Source organism: Salmo salar, chromosome 03 (genome assembly GCF_965601325.2).
Source record: "Salmo salar chromosome 03, fSalSal1, whole genome shotgun sequence".
Taxonomy (NCBI): Eukaryota; Metazoa; Chordata; class Actinopteri; order Salmoniformes; family Salmonidae; genus Salmo; species Salmo salar.
Genome location: NC_138293.1, coordinates 32818518 through 32838765, shown reverse-complemented (window position 1 = coordinate 32838765; position 20248 = coordinate 32818518).

Below are 20248 nucleotides of genomic sequence, written 5' to 3'. Positions count from 1 at the left end.
ATGATGGTGTTCTTCACAAGTGCCACAAGACTCATCTGAAGGTAACCCATACAAATGAATGGAATTATGGAGTTAGTTTTGTGCCAACAAAAATAAGGGGTTAAATATGTATAAAAAAAAATAATAATAAAATAAATAACACACATTTCCTGAGCTTTCTTATCCCTCCTAGATATAGGACACACTTCAAAATCTTATTCCTTATGATTTATTTTCTTAAGGGGGGTCTATCTTAAAACAATTCCATATGTTAGCTTAGTACTCCCCCCAACGGCTTAGACTTTGATTATAATCAGCTTCTTGACATATGTCGCCTGTCAGGTGGATGGATTATCATAGCCTACTCACAAACAGGTATGTAAACAAATTTCTGCACAAAATTTTTGTGCATTTGGAACATTTCTGTGATATTTTATTTCAGCTAATGAAACATGAGACCAACGCTTTACATGTTGCTTTGATATTTCTGTTCAGTATATGTCGGGTCTATAAGAAATATATCTATTAAGATCATTGGTCTCTTCACAGTATGCTTAAAGCTACTTTTTCTCTCAGAATGAGCTGGTGTATATGCAATTGATTATTCATTGACATTCATCTTGTACTGCACATTGTTGGTTCAACAAAGATTTAGCCTCATGAGACATTTGAGACATCCAATTGGAGTTCACTAAATGGAATATTAGAAACCAGTACATGGGCGTTTCGTCCTATACCAGAGCTATTCAATCACAACATTGAAGGACCACATCACTGCTGGTTTTATTCTTTCCTTATTACATTTACATTACATTTAAGTCATTTAGCAGACGCTCTTATCCAGAGCGACTTACAAAATGGTGCATTCACCTTATGATATCCAGTGGAACAACCACTTTACAATAGTGCATCTAAATCTTTTAGGGGGGGGGGGGGGGGGGGGGTTAGAAGGATTACTTTATCCTATCCTAGGTATTCCTTAAAGAGGTGGGGTTTCAGGTGTCTCCGGAAGGTGGTGATTGACTCCGCTGTCCTGGCGTCGTGAGGGAGCTTGTTCCACCATTGGGGTGCCAGAGCAGCGAACAGTTTTGACTGGGCTGAGCGGGAACTGTGCTTCCTCAGAGGTAGGGGGGCCAGCAGGCCAGTGGTGGATGAACGCAGTGCCCTTGTTTGGGTGTAGGGCCTGATCAGAGCCTGAAGGTATGGAGGTGCCATTCCCTTCACAGCTCCGTAGGCAATCACCATGGTCTTGTAGCGGATGCGAGCTTCAACTGGAAGCCAGTGGAGAGAGCGGAGGAGCCTTATGGTTCCACAGTGTGAAATAATGCTGTGTTGATAACCCATCCACTTAACCCGGAAGCCAGCCACACCAATATGTCAGAGGAAACACAGTTCAACTGACTACCGAAGTCAGCCTGCAGGTGCCCGGCCCGTCAAAAGGAGTCGCAAAAGCACGATGAGCCCCCGCCCCCCCCCCCCCCCCGGCAAACCCTACCCTAAAAATGCTGGGCCAATTGTGCGAAGTCCCATGTGACTCCCGGTCACAGCCATTTGTGACACAGCCTGGGATCAAACCCAGGCCTGTAGTGATGCCTCAAGAACTTCAATGTGATGCAGTGCCTTAGACCGCTGCTCCATTCAGGAGACAGTTGCTCTTCTGTTTTTTTTCTAGTATTTGCTTGTGTATATCAGCAGGGGGCAATGTTCTCATATAATACAACTGACTCCTGCCATGCCTGTCAGATAGAGCATGGCAGAGAGTTAGTGTGCAGTGCAGAGTTGACTACCCAGCTAAAAAAGGTCTAGCTTGCAGATGGAAGTATTGTTATTGAGGTGTCAGCAAAATGATATGTCAGTTTGATATTCATTTTATTTCAATCATGTTATCATCAATAATGAATTTGCATATTTGTTGATGATCAATGGCATATTGATCATTAAATATTTACATATCTGTCAGTGCATCTGTAGTTTGAACATACAGTACCTGTCAAAAGTTTGGGCACACCTACTCATTCAAGGGATTTTCTTTATTTTTACTATTTTCTACATTGTATAATAATAGTGAAGACATCACAACTATGAAGTAACACATTGGAATCATGTAGTAACCAAAAAAGTGTTGAACAAATCAAAATATATTTTTGATTTTAAATTCTTCAAAGTAGTGACCCTTTGCCTTGATGACAACTTTGCACACTCTTGGCATTCTCTAAACCAGCTTCACCTGGAATGCTTTTCCAACAGTCTTGAAGGAGTTCGCACATATGCTGTGCACTTGTTGGCTGCTTTTCCTTCACTCTGCGGTTGAGGTCAGGTGATTATGGAGGCCAGGTCATCTGATGCAGCACTCCATTAACCTCCTTCTTGGTCAAATAGCCCTTACACAGCCTAGAGATGTGTTGGGTCATTGTCCTGTTGACAAATAAATGACAGTCCCAATAAGTGCAAACCAGATGGGATGGCGTATTGCTGCAGAATGCTGTGGTAGCCATGCTAGTTAAGTGTGCCTTGAATTCTCAATAAATTACTGACAGTGTAACCAGCAAAGCACCCCCACACCATCACACCTCCTCTTCCATTCTTCACTGTTGGAACTACACATGTGGAGATCATCCATTCACCTTCTTGGCGTCTCACAAAGACACGGCAGTCGGAACCAAAAATCTCAAATTTGGACTCATCAGACCAAAGGACAGATTTCCACTGGTTTAATGTCCATTGCTCGTGTTTCTTGACTCAAGCAAGTCTCTTCTTCTTATTGGTGTCCTTTAGTAGTGGTTTCTTTGCAGCAATTCGACCGTGAAGGCCTAATTCACGCTGTCTCCTCTGAACAGTTGATGTCGAGATGTATCTGTTACTTGAACTCTGTGAAGCATTTACTTGAATTCTGTGAATACTTTTTTTGGGCTGCAATCTGAGGAGTAGTTAACTCTAATGAACTTATCCTTGGCAAATGAAAATAAATTCAACGTTTATTTGTCACGTGCGCCGAATACAACAGGTGTAAACCTTACATTGAAATGCTTACTTACAGGCTCTAACCAATAGTGCAAAAAAGGTGTTAGGTGAACAATAGGTAAGTAAAGAAATAAAACAAAAGTAAAAAGACAGGCTATATACAGTAGTGAGGCTATAAAAGTAGCGAGGCTACATACAGACATCGGTTAGTCAGGCTGATTGAGGTAGTATGTACATGTAGATATGGTTAAAGTGACTATGCATACATGATGAACAGAGAGTAGCAGTAGCGTAAAAGAGCGGTTGGCGGGTGGTGGGTGGCGGGACACAATGCAGATAGCCCGGTTAGCCAATGTGCGGGAGCACTGGTTGGTTGGTCCAATTGAGGTAGTATGGACATGACTGTATAGTTAAAGTGACTATGCATATATGATAAACAGAGAGTAGCAGCAGCGTAAAAAGAGGGGTTGTGGGGGGCACACAATGCAAATAGTCCGGTTAGCCATTTGATTACCTGTTCAAGTGTCTTATGGCTTGGGGGTAAAAACTGTTGAGAAGCCTTTTTGTCCTAGACTTGGCACTCCGGTACAGCTTGCCATGCGATAGTAGAGAGAACAGTCTATGTCTGGGGTCGCTGGGGTCTTTGACAATTTTTAGGGCCTTCCTCTGACACCCCCTGGTGTAGAGGTCCTGGATGTCAGGCAGCTTAGCCCCAGTGATGTACTGGGCCATACGCACTACCCTCAGTAGTGCCTTGCGGTCAGAGGCTGAGCAATTGCCGTACCAGGCAGTGATGCAACCAGTCAGGATGCTCTCTATGTTGCAGCTGTAGAATCTTTTGAGGATCTCAGGACCCATGTCAAATCTTTTAAGTTTCCTGAGGGGGAATAGGCTTTGTCATGCCCTTTTCACGACTGTCTTGGTGTGTTTGGACCATTCTAGTTGTTGTTGATGTGGACATCAAGGAACTTGAAGCTCTCAACCTGCTCCGCTACAGCCCCCTTGATGAGAATGGGGGCATGCTCGGTCCTCCTTTTCCTGTAGTCCACAATCATCTCCTTAGTCTTGGTTATGTTGAGGGATAGGTTGTTATTCTGGCACCACCCGGCCAGGTCGCTGACCTCCTCCCTATAGGCTGTCTCGTCGTTGTCGGTGACCAGGCCTACCACTGTTGTGTCGTCTGCAAACTTAATGATGGTGTTGGGGTCGTGCCTGGCCATGCAGTCGTGGGTGAACGGGGAGTACAGGAGGGGACTGAGCACGCACCCCTGTGGAGCTCCAGTGTTGAGGATCAGCGTAGCAGATGTGTTGCTTCCTACCCTCACCATCTGGGGGCGGCCCGTCAGGAAGTCCAGGCTCCAGTTGCAGAGGGAGGTGTTTAGTCCCAGGATCCTTAGCTAAGTGATGAGCTTTGAGGGTACTATGGTGTTGAACACTCAGCTGTAGTCAATGAATAGCATTCTCACATAAGTGTTCCTTTTGTCCAGGTGGGAAAGGGCAGTGTGGAGTGCAATAGAGATTGCATCATCTGTGGATCTGTTTGGGCAGTATGCAAATTGGAGTGGGTCTAGGATTTCTGGGATAATGGTGTTGATGTGAGCCATGACCAACCTTTCAAAGCTTTTCATGGCTACGGACGTGAGTGCTATGGGTCTTTAGTCATTTAGGCAGGTTGCCTTTGTGTTCTTGGGCACAGGGACTATGGTGGTCTGCTTGAAACATGTTGGTATCACAGACTCAATCAGGGACATGTTGAAATGTCAATGAAGACACCTGCCAGTTGATCAGCACATGCCTAGAGCACATGTCCTGGTAGTCCGTCTGGCCCCGCAGCCTTGTGTATGTTGACCTGTTTAAAGGTCTTACTCACGTCGGCTACGGAGAGCGTGATCACACAGTCATCCGGAACAGCTGATGCTCTCATGCATGCCTCAGTGTTGCTTGCCTCGAAGCGAGCATAGAAGTGATTTAGCTCGTCTGGTAGGCTCGTGTCACTGTGCAGCTCGCGGCTGTGCTTCCCTTTGCAGTCTGTAATTGTTTGCAAGCCCTGCCACATAAGATGAGCGTTGGAGCCGGTGTAGTATGATTCAATCTTAGCCGTGTATTGACGCTTTGCCTGTTAGATGGTTTGTCGCAGGGTATAGCAGGATTTCTTGTAAGCTTCCGGGTTAGAGTCCCGCACCTTGAAAGCGGCAGCTCTAACCTTTAGCTCAGTGCGAATGTTGCCTGTTCCATGGCTTCTGGTTGGGGTATGTATGTACAGTCACTGTGGGGACGACGTCCTCAATGCACTTATTGATAAAGCCAGTGACTGATGGGGTGTACTCCTCAATGCCATCGGAAGAATCCCGGAACATGTTCCAGTCTGTGATAGCAAAACAGTCCTGTAGTTTAGCATCTGCTTCATCTGACCACTTTTTTATAGACCAAGTCACTGGTGCTTCCTGCTTTAATTTTTGTTTGTAAGCAGGAATCTGGAGGATTTGAGTTGTGGTCGGATTTACCAAATGGAGGGCAAGGGAGAGCTTTGTACGTGTCTCTGTGTGTGGAGTACAGGTGATCTAGAATGTTTTTCCCTCTGGTTGCACATTTGACATGTTGATAGAAAGTGGTAGAACTGATTTAAGTTTCCCTGCATTAAAGTCTCCGGCCACTAGGAGCGCCGCCTCTGGGTGAGTGGTTTCATATTTGCTTATTTCCTTTACAGCTGACTGAGTAGCTGACTAGCTGAATATTCTTGTCGTCATTCAGCCACGATTCCGTGAAACATAGGATTTTACAGTTTTTGATGTCCCGTTGGTAGGATATTCGTGATCGTACCTCGTCTAATTTATTGTCCAATGATTGCACGTTGGCGAGTAGTATTGACGGTAACGGCAGCTTTCCCAGTCGCCTTCTCCGGGTCCTGACCAGGCTCTTTGTCCTCTGTACCTGTGTCGCTTCCTCTTACAAATAATGGGGATGTCGGCCCTGTGGGGTGTTTGGAGAATGTCTTGTGCGTCGTCCTTGTTGTAGAAAAAATCTTTGTCTAATCCGAGGTGAGTGGTCACTGTCCTGATATGCAGAAGCTTTTTTTGCCATAAGATACGGTTGCAGAAACATTATGTACAAAATAAGTTACAAATAACGCAAAAAAACCCATAATACCACAATTGGTTGGGCGCCCGTAAAACTGCTGCCATTTCTTCCGCCACCATTTTCTGGGTGAACAACAGAGGTAACTCTGAGTCTTCTTTTCCTGTGGCGGTCCTCATGAGAGTCAGATTCATCATAGCGCTTGATGGTTTTTGCGACTGCACTTGAAGAAACTTTTCAAGTTCTTTAAATTTTCCGGAGTGACTGACTTTCATGTCTTAAAGTAATGATGGACTGTCGTTTCTCTTTGCTTATTTGAGCTGTTCTTACCATAAAATGGACTTGGTCTTTTACCAACACTTTTTTGGTTACTACATGATTCCATATGTGTTATTTCATCGTTTTTATGTCTTCACTATTGTGATGTAAACAATGTAAATATATATATATATATATATTCTACAATGTAGAAAATAGTAAAAACAAAGCAAAACCCTTGAATGAGTAGGTGCCCAAACTTTGACTGGTACGGTATATGTACCATGGTCTTTTGATCCTTCTCCTACTTTTTTTTTACGTATCCGTGACCAATTTATTTCAGTTGACTGATTTCCTTATATGAACTGTAACTCAGTAAAATATTTGAAATTGTAGCATGTTGCATTTATATTTTTGTTCAGTATATTTAATTACTACCAATGATATATTGTTTAAAGTTTTGCATATTCAAAGACAGTTAGCATTTCTGGGTATTCACATTACAATCTAGTTATATTTTAGACAAAAAACGTGTGTCCGAGCGAATGTTTCTCATTACCATAGCATTTCTTCAAGTTCCTGTACAAAGTATTTTTTATTATTTATTTATCATTTTTATTTTATTTTACCCTGAACGCATTACTAAGAAGAGAAGATCAAAGATGACTACAAGGTAAGCTAGTGTTTTCGCTTTGTAATACTTGATGTTGAGCAAAATTATTGATTCAACTATTTACAGTATAATAGATTAGAAAGAGCATGAATTGATTATGTAATTTTTTCTGCCATAATGGCTTCTGAAATTTGCTGAGGGCTTCTTATTACCATAATGCCCATTTCTCATCATGCCATATGGTTCTCTGTTACGGTAATTATAAGTTCAGTTACGGTAACGATAAAAACTGTTTCTGGTGCATGTACAATGTAACTCCATCACACCGCTAACCAAACAACAATGCTAGGTGCATGCACACCTGAATTAAAGGGTAACTACACTACAAAATCTTTTTTATTTAATGTATTTGTCCCAGACCTCAAAAATTGTCTCCTGGTGTGGTTTAAGCTTAGCTAGCTCATCTAATGTTGCTGTTTTTCTATTAGAAAGGTGTAACAGTGTGAAAACCTGAAGTAAAAATCTGAACAACCACCACCCCTTCCCCCTTCCACGGCCTTTTCAGTACCACCACTGCTAGAAAAAATATACTGGAGGGGCAACACTGAGTTACCATTTATAATTAGGCTTTTTAAAGGGACATTACACTTAAAAATCTAAAGTTTGTCTGTTTTCAGAACTCAGAAGTGGTCTTCTGTCAACACATTTTCCCATCCTAGACCATCTGTAGATCCAGCTGTTTGCAAACAATCCAAAATGAATGGAAAAAATGACCACCAAATAATTTCCAGATTTGTGGTGCTTATCTTTTACACTAAAAACTGAAGCTCTTGGTGTTATATTAGATTGTAAACTGTCATGTTCAAAGCATATTGATTATATTGTTGTAACGATGGGGAGAGGTTCGTCTGTGATAAAGAAATGCTGTGCTTTTTTAACATCAAACGCAACTAAACAAGTCCTGCATGCTCAGGTTTTGTCGCATCTTGACTATTTTCCAGTTGTATGGTCAGGTGTGGCAAAATAGGACTTAGAAAAGCTGCAGCTGGCCCCCGAACAGAGCAGCACGTCTGGCCCTCAAATGTACACAGAGGGCCAATGTCAATAACATGCAGGTTTGTCTTTCCTGGTTTAAGGTGGAGGAGAGATTGACTGCATCACTGCTGGTCTTTGTTATAAGTATTGACATGCTGAAAGTACCAAATTGTCTGTTCAGCCAGTTAATTATTCATAGTTAAAATTTTTGTTGCTGTTCCTGTCCATTAGTGTTCTGTATTTGATCTGTTCTATGTTTTGTGTGGACCCCAAGAAGAATAGCTGCTGCTTCTTCAACAGCTAATCGGGATCCAAATAAAAATAAATACAATTACTAATTTGGTGTTGAGGCATATAGCACTATGTTATAATTGTTTGCATGCGTAGTGGACTCTTGACATTGTACTACTTTTGAGATCTGAAAACACCTGACAAACTGTGATATAAACTGTTAAAGGGGCGTTACACTCAAAAATAAAAAATTAACTATTGTCAGATTGAATACAAGAAGATGCCGAAACGTTGGTGGTTTACCCATAGACATTACTGGGAGCTTATGCATTGTGTCTGACTATCTATATTTTAGAGCCTACAGCTTACTCATTGTTAATCAGCACCTCTACTAACGTTTTTGGGGTGTGCACCAGCTCATGCTTTATACAAGATAAATGCAGACCCCATGTGATTGATTGTGTAGAGCCAGCTGTATGCCTCAACACCAACAGGAAAAGAGGAACGCCTTATGATTTCCAGGTCTTATTTGGTGCTTATCTTTTCTTATTCATGTGGGGTTTTTGCATATAGGTGTATCTACACAATTAATGCCCTGGGATGTGGACTTAAAGGGATAGTTCACACAAATTACAAAATTACATATCGGTTTCCCTACCCTGTAAGCAGTCTATGAACAACATAAGACAGCAATCGATGCTTGGGTTTTGTTTACCTGGTCACTGTCTCCTTTTTAGTTTTCATAGCACAAAACCAATGTATGTGAATATCCCTGATATTAGCATTTTTCGCTTTTCATTTCCAAATCATCTTCAAGTAGCTTTATTGAGCTATACAGTCAATTGTTGACACCTTTGGGATGATTTGGGCTTGGAATGTGAAAATGCTTATAATGAGGATACCCCCTTGCATTGGTTTTGTGCTATAAAATGCTAAACAAAACCAAAGCATAGAATACGGTCTTACCTTGTCCAATGACTGCTTACTGGTTAAGGAAACAGCTGTACCAATGATGCAATTTGTGTGAACTATCCCCATAAGACTACTTTTCAGGTATTGAAACATCTGACAGACTTAAAATGTTTTGAGTGTAATGCCCATGTAGGTGTTGTGTAGTAATGTAGTAGTCTAATAAACCGAACAATTGAATTAATCTAAACTTCTTGTTGTTAAGATTGGCAGATAAGGAAAGCGGGCTGCATCAGAAGCCAGGGTGGAAAAGCATAGAGAGTAACTGTACAGAAATCCAGAGCTTCTTGAGGAGTACAGAAGAAAGGAAAAGAGGTATATAGAGAAAAGTTGCCAACAAGAGTGTTATTGCTCACTCCCTTGTCCTTACAGAAGTGTTTGGTAACAATGCACAACATTGCTTTTATACCTGTGTTGTAACCATGGCTTTTTTAATAATGTTCATTGGTAACACTGTTTTTCATTGGTAGAAATTTTAGGAGCACCACATACAATTTAGAAGCACCAGAAAAATAGATTTATAAACTGAATGAGATATGGCCTACAATGGGCCAATGTGAATCCTACTTACTTTTGAAGCTCATCTCCTGAAGAAGATAGCCATTTTCCTTTCTTTCTGTGCCACCAAATGTTTGCATATACTGGTACCAAGTTATTAGTAGGGCTGCACGATATGGGCCCAAAATAATCATATTGCGATTTTTCAACCAAAGATTGCGATTTGACTTGCGCTATAGATCAGAACAGGGTGAACTGTTGTAATCATAGAAATATATTGGTTATTCTAATTCTATGGTTGGTGCTGTTTGGCATGACAACAAACGAAAAAGCCAGGTAGGAGTTATAATAGGATAGGAATCAAAGTGTTGGCTGATGTTTCCCAGGGGACCCTAATCACATTTGAATAGCATTTAAACAAAGATTTTAGAGTAGGCTATCTGATTCAGAACATGCCATTGTACAAACAACATGCTGATCTAGATTGTAGCACCACCACTTGTAGCAACCTGTATTAGAGCTAATGTTTGCTTTTCCCTAGCTAGTGCATTTAGCTAAATGGCATTTAGCTAGCCAGCTAGCTAGTTAGCGATTAGCATTATTTTAGGCGTTGGTTGTAACACTGTAAGCCTACACTAGTAGAACTGTAATCATGTTATTGCATTGTAATTGCATGCTAATGGAGTTTAGATGTGTATGTAATTACACAAGAGGAATAGGGAGGAGCTGGGCAGTGGTGGGGAGTTATGATTAATTTGTTGTGATGATTAAAACATTGCTTAATGCTTCAAATTGTTAATATGTTTAAAAAATTTATATTTTTTTGCTCTTGATGAAGCACTGTTTGCTCATTTGCTCATTACCATAATGCAGTCTCTCATCTACTGTAACATGGATCTCATTACCAAAATACAACATCAATGATAAAATATTCCTAGAATAATATTACAGAATTCAAAATATTTGAGCTGTGCATAAAATTATTTGCTCTTTATATTTGTGTACTTTTTAAACAATAATAATAATAATAGTTTAAAACATAAATAATTAACAATCCAGGTTATGAACATGCCACACGTAACAGTAATGAGAACTGATTAAAATGGAAATATATTTAAAATCAAAATGTCATTTTTTTTATCAAATATATATTTTTGTAACTATCCAGTATCTTAGGAATTATTCTTTATTTACTTTTCCACCTTCCTATGTTTTTTTTTTTATGTGTAAAATGTGTAAAAAATAATTAAATCTGAACAGTTAAGATGATTAATTTAACATGGACAAAAATTACAGATGGTATTTAATCCATTACAAAAGATGCAATTTTTCTCTTTGTGTTTTCAAAATGTACCAAGAGTAATATCAAGTGAAGTAAAAGACCATCGATGGAGTGTTAGGAGTAGATGACCACAGTACGGTGACTCTTTCTGTAGACTGCAATTACACTGATACAGCAAAGGTTGGGTAACATCTCAGATGGATGAAAGAGAATAGATTAATACATTTAGTAAATGAAAGAGGGTAGGGAGATCGAGCGAGAGGCATTTGATTCATGGCAAATACATTTATTTAATAAGCCTATCAGCCCCCTGATGTATTGCATTTAAACTTTTATTTGGTGAATAATTTCATAAATTATGCTCTTAATTCATCACTCAGTTAGACATTTAAATATACAAGTCATTTAATACACATAGCGAAGAGCCTGCTGAGAAACAACACCACATTCATTTTGTGTGGTGCTAATTCAAAGGCATGCTTGAGCATCCACAGGTAAAACACACAGAGAGAGTCAAAGACTGAGCATGTGTAATCAGTATAGGGATCAATAGTTCATAGAAATACAGATGTTATTGAGACATCTTCTGCCAAATAATATTTACTTAATAATGTTGACAATAATACATTAATATCAAAATGAATGAATTCTTATGCAATGGTAACAAAAAACTGGACATTAATTCTGACGTTTTAGATGCAATCTGCAAGCCACTGAAAAATAAAAAAGGAGTATTAATACTTGCTATTATGTGCAAGGTTTCTTTTTTTGCTTATAGGTCACGCCTTGTTGAATAGGATTTGTAATTCTATTGTTGTGGTAGAGAAAGAGGCGTCCCTGTTTGGGTCTTCCTGTGTTTGACTGTATTCATGTACTGAGGTTGATCAGGGATTCTCTTTGTATAGGCTTCTCTCCCTGCACAGCTTAACAGGCCAGCCACAAAGAGAGAGAGAGAGAAAGAAAGAAACAAAGAAAGAAAGAGAGAGAGAGAGAGAACCCTTGATGAGGTGCAGAAGAGGGAAACCAGCACATTCATTCGGCTATAACCAACCTTCTTCAAAGCATTCTCAGAGAACTGGATCATATATGCTCCAGCTAGAGGCACAGAAAACAGCCACACTGCACGTTGGGAAAGTGAAATGCCATATTTTGTCATCATATTTTGTGTGTTAGGACTCTAAGGTCTAGTGTTACTCTCAACAATATGAGTGTGAAACTGCGGCAGAGAGCCAATCTAAATAGAAGAATATATCTGCTGCTAATGAGACCAAGAGCAAATGAGAAAGGTATATTTACAGGAGAAAAGGAGGAAGAGAGAGAATTAGGAGTGGATTTATATGTAGCCTCCCACTAAGACAAGCATGTCCTGCTGTGGAGTGCCCTGTAGATGGCAGGGCAGGGGGTGGAGAGGACTGAGGAGTTCCCTGTGGATGGCAGGGCAGGGGACAAGGGATTAGTCTAACATGGGGCTGTTTAGAATGGAAGTGACTGACAGGCAAAGACAAAAAGTTGTAGGGAGAACACATGCAAAATGTCAACTATTGTTGTGATGGCGACAGTGATGTTGATGGATAGAGGGTGATGCTGATGATTGTAGTGAGGGTGAGGGGGATGATGATGATGATGATAGTCTTGGTGGCTGGCTTTATGCTGCTGTAGGCTACTGAAAGTGTGTTCTATTTAACCTGTGTTTGTGTGTCACAGGAAAACATTTATTATGAGAGGCTCCATTCCATATTCTGAAAACAATTGGCTTTGATGTTCAACAGAATAACACTCAAGGCAGTTCAGATGGTTCTTTTAACTCACTAATAAGAGATGATGAAGTTAAGACTTTGCCCTTCTGGGAAATTGCCGCAAAGAAACCTAGCAGCAGCCTCATGCATATTCATGAGCTGTTGATGGTTATCAAGTCATCACAATCAAAACAAACATCCAGGGCCATCGGTATTGGTTTCTAAATTACACCGCACCAGGAAATAGGACCAAAACAGCTCGGCACCAGATGGAATCCTCAAAGCACTGTGAAATTTGACAAGGAAAACCATGTTGTGTTTTTATTGGGGAAACTATCCATTGGTCCGTGTTGATCAGAAAAATATATATTACTGATGAAAACGGACAAAATCTTTGCAGAATGTGTTGTTTAGGGGTTCAAATGTGTGGTTTAGAGATGATAGCAAGTATTTTTTTCTCAGCATGGCAATTTAATTGAATCGAGTTAATGGGATAAGAAACAGAAAAACAACAACTCAAATATCAAGAAAACTGAATATGAAAATTGAAATGACTAAATAGTAATAGCAGTGTATTTCAAGGTTTTGACATGCATCAACATTGGTCTAACTTTGACCAATTGGACTACAAAAGTATGATTTGAAAGGTAATTGTTATTATAATGATTACAGATAATGCCACACATGAACCAGAAACAAGCATAAATGGTTAACTTGCAGTGTACCCCAACATTCTTCCTACTGAACTAGTAGGTGTTTAGATCTAAAGTCCAACTTTCCTAATTGGAGCAATTACTATGCTGAACGGAACACATTTTGGCTGGCTTTGAAACAGGTCCACAGACGTAAAACCATATCCTTATTATCAAATCAAGGTAATAATAGGCTTGATTGATATTGGCAATGCGAATATTAACAATTTTCTGGAAAGTAATGACGATTTGCCTATTTTCCCTCATGGAATATAGGCAATTGAAAGTACAGTTACTTATTGAAAGTACGCTCACTCATTTTGGCCAAGGCCAGTACTGATGTCCGGAAATAGTACAGTGGATAAATAAATAAATAAAATGACTGAAAATCCATTATTTCTATGTGTGGAGGTTTTACAGCAGAATAGCGGTGACGTCATTGTTCCAACATATTGTAAAATCTCCCTCACTATGCCTCTAACAGCTCCTTAAATCGTATCAGTCAGACCATTTAAGTTTTTCCTGCAATCTTCAAACGCTTATCGGGTTGACCACCCTACCAATTACTGCTCAGCCATGCTGCAGGGCCTCATACACCAACACCACACAGAGCACATCGTAGAGTCAGAAATACATTCAGAAATACACACTCCACTCAAAACATACAGTGACAGGTTTTTTACTAACACAGGTCTTAAATGACAGTTTCATTTGGATAACACAAAATGATCATAAATGGACTTCACTGTATGTAATATAATCACGTCACATTGGTCGTTTTTAGTGAAGGGAAGTGGCTCATCCAGGTTAAAGGTATGCTACAGTACATTTTTTACATTTTTACATTTTAGTCATTTAGCAGACGCTCTTATCCAGAGCAACTTACAGTAGTGAATGCATACATTTCATACATTTTTTTTTTTTTTTTTTTCCTGTGCTGGCCCCCCGTGGGAATCGAACCCACAACCCTGGTGTTGCAAACACCATGCTCTACCAACTGAGCTACAGGGAAGGCTGAATACAGTAAATGTATTCAACTCATACATTGTCTTCTTATAAAGTCAAAGCTATTTAATCAAGCAAAATATGAAACGGAATGATTCTGCACAGTGTATATAGTGAGTGGGAAGATACTTCTCATGATAAAATGTGCCATTTTCAATTAACCAAAACCACCTGTGAAACAGTCTGTTTGGCTGGATAATGAAACAAATCGCCATGGTGACACAGAGGCAATGAGGATGAAGGAGGAGGATGTGCCCTGTTTCCCTCACTGTCTACCAGTGTGTGTATGTTTCAGTGTGTGGGTTTCAGTGTGTGTACAGTCTCCTCAGTTACCCAGAGGGATTACCAAGGGAGAGGAACACTTATACCATCCAATTCCTGTTTCATAAATTACTGCTTCTTGGGTCATTTCCAGGAGGAAAAATAGACCTGTGACATGTTTAATTCTCCTATAGTACCTTCAGAAATAGAGAATCTCTTCCCAAGCAGGATCCCAGCTCACTTTTGTTTGACATTTTGTAAGAAGAATTACTAGAAAACTTTTAACAACTTCCATTCTGGGCCATTTTCAATCAAACTCACACTGCAGAAAAATTGGATAATTTCCATTTACATCAAAATGTGTTTTGTTTTATTTTAAATTGCCTGAGCTCCACATGTTTGATTGAAACCCAACCTGTAAGCAGCTCAATTAATTAAATCCAACTGCTATTGCAATTTTGACACAGTAGCTCAACCTTCATCACAGAGTGGTTTTGGGTAATATAAAACTCTAACGTGTATATTTCAAATTAGGAAGACTGTTTTTTGCTCATTAAGATGAGTTTTGAAATTAAATTCAAATAAAATAAGTGTCATGAATATTGACTTAGAGGGACATTTCAGAAATGTTCTACTTAATATTCATCAACTCAAGCACCACCCCAACATTAACAAATGGCATGTTTCTACAGTACCAGTCAAAAGTTTAGACACACCTACTCATTCAAAGGTTTTTCTTTATTTGTAATATTTTTTACATTGTAGAATAATAGTGAAGACATCAAAACTATGAAGTAACACATATGGAATAATGTAGTAACCAAGAAAGTATTAAACAAATCAAAATACATTTTAGATTTTAGATTATTCAAAGTAGCCACCCTTTGCCTTAATGACAGATCTGCACACTCTTGGCATTCTCTCAACCAGCTTCACCTGGAATGCTTTTAAACAGTCTTGAAGGAGTTCCCACATATCCTGAGCACTTGTTGGCTGCTTTTCCTTCACTCTGCGGTCCAACTCATCCCAAGCCATCTCAATTTGGTTGAGATCAGGTGAATGTGGAGGCCAGGTCATCTGATGCAGCACTCCATCACTCTCCTTCTTGGTCAAATAGCCCTTACATAGCCTGGAAGTATGTTGGGTCATTGCCCTGTTGAAAAACAAATGATAGTCCCACTAAGCTTAAACCAGATGGGATGGCATATCGCTGTGGAATGCTGTGCTAGCCATGCTGAATTCAAGTTTGCCTTGAATTCTAAATAAATCACTGACAGTGTCACCAGCAAAGCACCCCCACACCATCACACCATCTCCTCCATGCTTCACAGTGGGAACCACACATGTGGAGATCATCTGTTCACATGCTCTGTGTCTCACAAAGACACGGCTGTCAAATTTGGAATCATTAGACCAAAGGACAGATTTCCACTGGTCTAATGTCCATTGCTCGTGTTTCTTGGCCCAAGCAAATCTCTTCTTATTATTGGTGTTGTTTAGTAGTGGTTTCTTTGCAGCAATTAGATTATGAACAGAACTAAACAGATGATGTTGAGATGTGTCTGTTACTTGAACTCTGTGAAGAATTGATTTGGTCTACAATTTCTGAGGCTGGTAACTAATGAACATATCCTCTACAGCAGAGGTAACTTTGAGTCTTCCTTTCCTCTGGCGGTTCTCATGAGAGGCAGTTTCATCAGAGCACTTGATGGTTTTTGCGACTGCACTTGAAGAAACTTTCAAAGTTCTTGAAATGTTCCTTACTGACTGACCTTCATGTCTTAAATAAATTATGAAGTGTCGTTTCTCTTTGCTTATTTGAACTGTTCTTGCCATAATATGGATTTTTTATTTTTATTTTTACCAAATAGGGCTATCTTCTGTATACCACCCCTACCTTATCACAACACAACTGATTGGCTCAAACACATTAAGAAAGAAAGAAATTACACAAATAAATGTTTAACAAGGAACATCTGTTAATTGAAATGCATTCAAGGTGACTACCTCACGAAGCTGGTTGATAGAATACCAAGAGTGTGCAAAGCTGCCATCAAGGCAAAGGGTGGCTACTTTGAGAATACAAATATATATTATATTATATTATATATATTTATTTATTTATTTAACACTTTTTTGGTTACTACATGATTCCATTTGTGTTTTTTCATAGTTTTGATGTACTCATTATTATTCTACAATGTAGAAAATAGTAAAAAATAAAGAAAAACCCTTGAATGAGTAGGAGTGGCCAAACGTTTGACTGGTACTGTATGTTCTATGGATAAATAGATAGAGGAAGATACGTTTTTCTAATGACATCAGTGTGCATCAAATAATTGTAACCAATTATGAGTAGGTATTGCCTACTAATTGCTTCCTTGCCTACTAACCAATTAATTGCCTACTAATTGGTTGATGATGTCATTGGAAACACTTCCTCTATCTATTTTGAAATTTCCCTTTAAATATAAAAGCTGTGGATGGATTATTTAATCATTTATATTCACTTGTATCCTTGATTATTCCAGTCACAACACAATATGTTGACTTCAGATTCATCATAACCTAAAGTAAAATATTCAAATAATAACGCAAGTTATTCAATTATAAAATGCCAAATTTTAACTAATTGGGATGTTCTTAGTTGGGATGCTGAAGTTTTTATTGATGCTGAAATGTGATTCCTCTGAATTTGTTAATAACTTTCATATGTCATTGAGCTGTTCTCAGAGTCATGGGACAATTCTCTTTAGCTCCATGCTCGTAGAATTGAGAGCCCAACCTTCTCACATAACATGGTTTATATACGGGATGTGAGGTCACTTTTCCATCGTTGAATGAGACAGTGACTATACCCAAAGGGATTTTTTTTTTACTCTGTAGGAAGGCTGCATGGAAAGACAGTCTCTCAGGTGTCATGTCAATCATAGCAGGGATCATGGTCTGACATCCATTTGACATGTGTTTGCATTTTCTCAATTTCCCTCCATTTTAGAGAGCAGATCTACTCTATGATAATGTCCTGGAGTCAAACTCTAATACCCTTGGTGTCCATACATTCATCCCGGGATTCCTCCTGTGAACTACAATTTATATATAGTATGACAGGAAAGTCCTCATTTATTTTTGTCCAATAGCTATGCACAGTTGAAGCACACAAAAATAATAGTATTAATAAATAACTAGCTTCATCAATATTATTTCAGTAATTATAACACCACACTAAGAGTCCAGACTAATTTGTGCAAAACATGTAATTATAGAGGCATTATTTCAGGGTAACTATAAGGGAAAGGATTTATGTCATTACAATGTACCAGGCATCTTAGACTAGTCTGTAGCATAATACCTGGCTAATTTCTAACTAAATCCAAACATATGAGATCAAAAGTGGTAAGTACATCCACAAATGTAACTTATTACTAGCTTGTTACAGTAATTACAAAGGTTATTCATCTGCAGTTACTCAGCTATAAGTCAACATAGTTGAACTCCGCTTCCTTTTTGCTAAATATTTAGATCAACAACAAATATTTTATTTTATCCGTTGGTTAGAGAGCCATGTGAAAACTTGGATGTTTCATATTGATATTTCATATGGAATTCTTATTCATATCGAGAGGTTTAAGGTCTGAACCTTGCTTCAGCATACACTCAGTAGATAAATGTGTATCCTTCACATGGGAGAAGCTCTCAATGGTAGGAGTCAAGGTTCATTACTTTTCCATTCCCATACAGTTGTATCCTCTACAGAGGCCAACATATGATATATACCGCACTCTGCTTTGATTCCCTGTAAGTATTGTTGGTAATAATTTATTGCACAGTTTAACTCTTAAAAGGCAGAAAAGAAGGAGACACAACTGTGGTAAGCCAGCCAAAGGAAGGAACACACTATCTGTCTGAAAGTGACACACTAGAGACAATTGAAAACAATTATTTTCTGACAGAACACCATTGGGAATATCAGGCAATATCAAGACCTTTATTTTTGAGACCATATGGTTTTGATATATCATCATAGCTGCAAAATCTTTTTTAAAGGACGTCACGTATGACATTTATATAAAGCAATTATGTTATAATGTACTGTATAAGGAAAAACATGCCATGGATTCAGATTCGTACTGTGCATAGACATCATGACTTTCTTTCTCTGTCTCTGACAATTTCCCTCTAGCAAGCACCTGCCATGAAACAAAAGACAGTATTTCAGTCCGCCAATAACTGCTTCTCTGCATTTACAGTGAGGTCTGAAATTATTGACACCTTTGATAATGGTGAGCAAAAATGACTGTATAAAATAACGAATTATAATACAGCAGCACACAAGTCTAAGATCACCAAGCCTTTGGCTGGAGTGGTGTAAAGTTCTTGGACTCTGGGGCAGTGGAAACGCGTTCTATAGGGGAATTGTATTATTTTATACTAATCCAAGTATAACATTTTTTAAAGGTAGTGGTCAAAATTATTGACACCCCTGTTTTCAATATCTTACCTTGTGAAGATAACGGCACTGAGCCTTTTTCTAAAATGTTTTATGAGTTGGTGAATCCTTCCAGATGATTTGATGTCCTTTGTCTGCGCTTGTGGACTGCCCTTTTCAATTCATAACCCATGTTTTCAATGGGTTTCAAGTCCAGAGACTGAGCTGGCCGTTGCAAAATGTTGATTTTGTTGCCAATTAACATTTTCTTAGTGGATTTTGATGTGTGCTTGGGGTTATTGTCTTGCTGGAAGATCCACTTTTTCTAAAACACCCTGCGGGGCTAATCAGGATGGCCTACTTTTCCTGTCTTCCTTTTTAAGCCCTCCTGATGGATTTTTTTTATTTTATTCTAATCCTATGAATTTTCATGAGGAGTGAGGAGACCGAGACAGGTCTTTAAATTAAGGTGTATTTTGCCAACAATGTGCATATTTTAAAGAACACACACTGAGATTTACGTATACAACCAGTAAGAAGTTGGATGATCTCATGAACAAGCTGGGAAATGTAGATACATTTGTTTTTCAGGGGCAAGTCGAGGACATATTTTGTCATGCTTTTAAATTATTTGGTCTGCGAGGGTGGCAAATCAAACCGATATTATCTATAATCTGAGGGGCACTGATGTCTGTCTTTTAAATCTTGTTGATCTCAATTCTGGAATTCTGTGGAATCCCAATTTTTATGCAATTGTGTCAATAATTGGTAATAATAAGATCCCTGGGAGCTATTGCAACAGTGACCAAACCACAGTAATTGTGACTCAAATCCTTTTTGACACTCATCTTGTGTTTAAGGCCAGTCCCAGAAAGCATATTCCTTGGGTGCATAATTCCCCCTACACTCTGCCAGCACAATGTTCTGTGTCATGCTCATCACGACACAACGCATTTGTCAGACACTCTCCACCTCGTTTCCTCCATCCATCAGCCTGTGTTTGTGTAAACATTCAGAGTGGCCAGGCACATGGAAATACAGCTGTCAATGGACTACAATTACAGTTACAGCGTACACAACAGCAGTTTACACAATGACAACACCACTCAAAACAGAACAAGTTTGCTAAGCCAAGAGAGATAAACTGTTGCCACTGGGAAGTTGGACAGTAAAACGAAAGGAGGATGCCATAACAAGATATCCAATTGACTGACATTAGTGTCA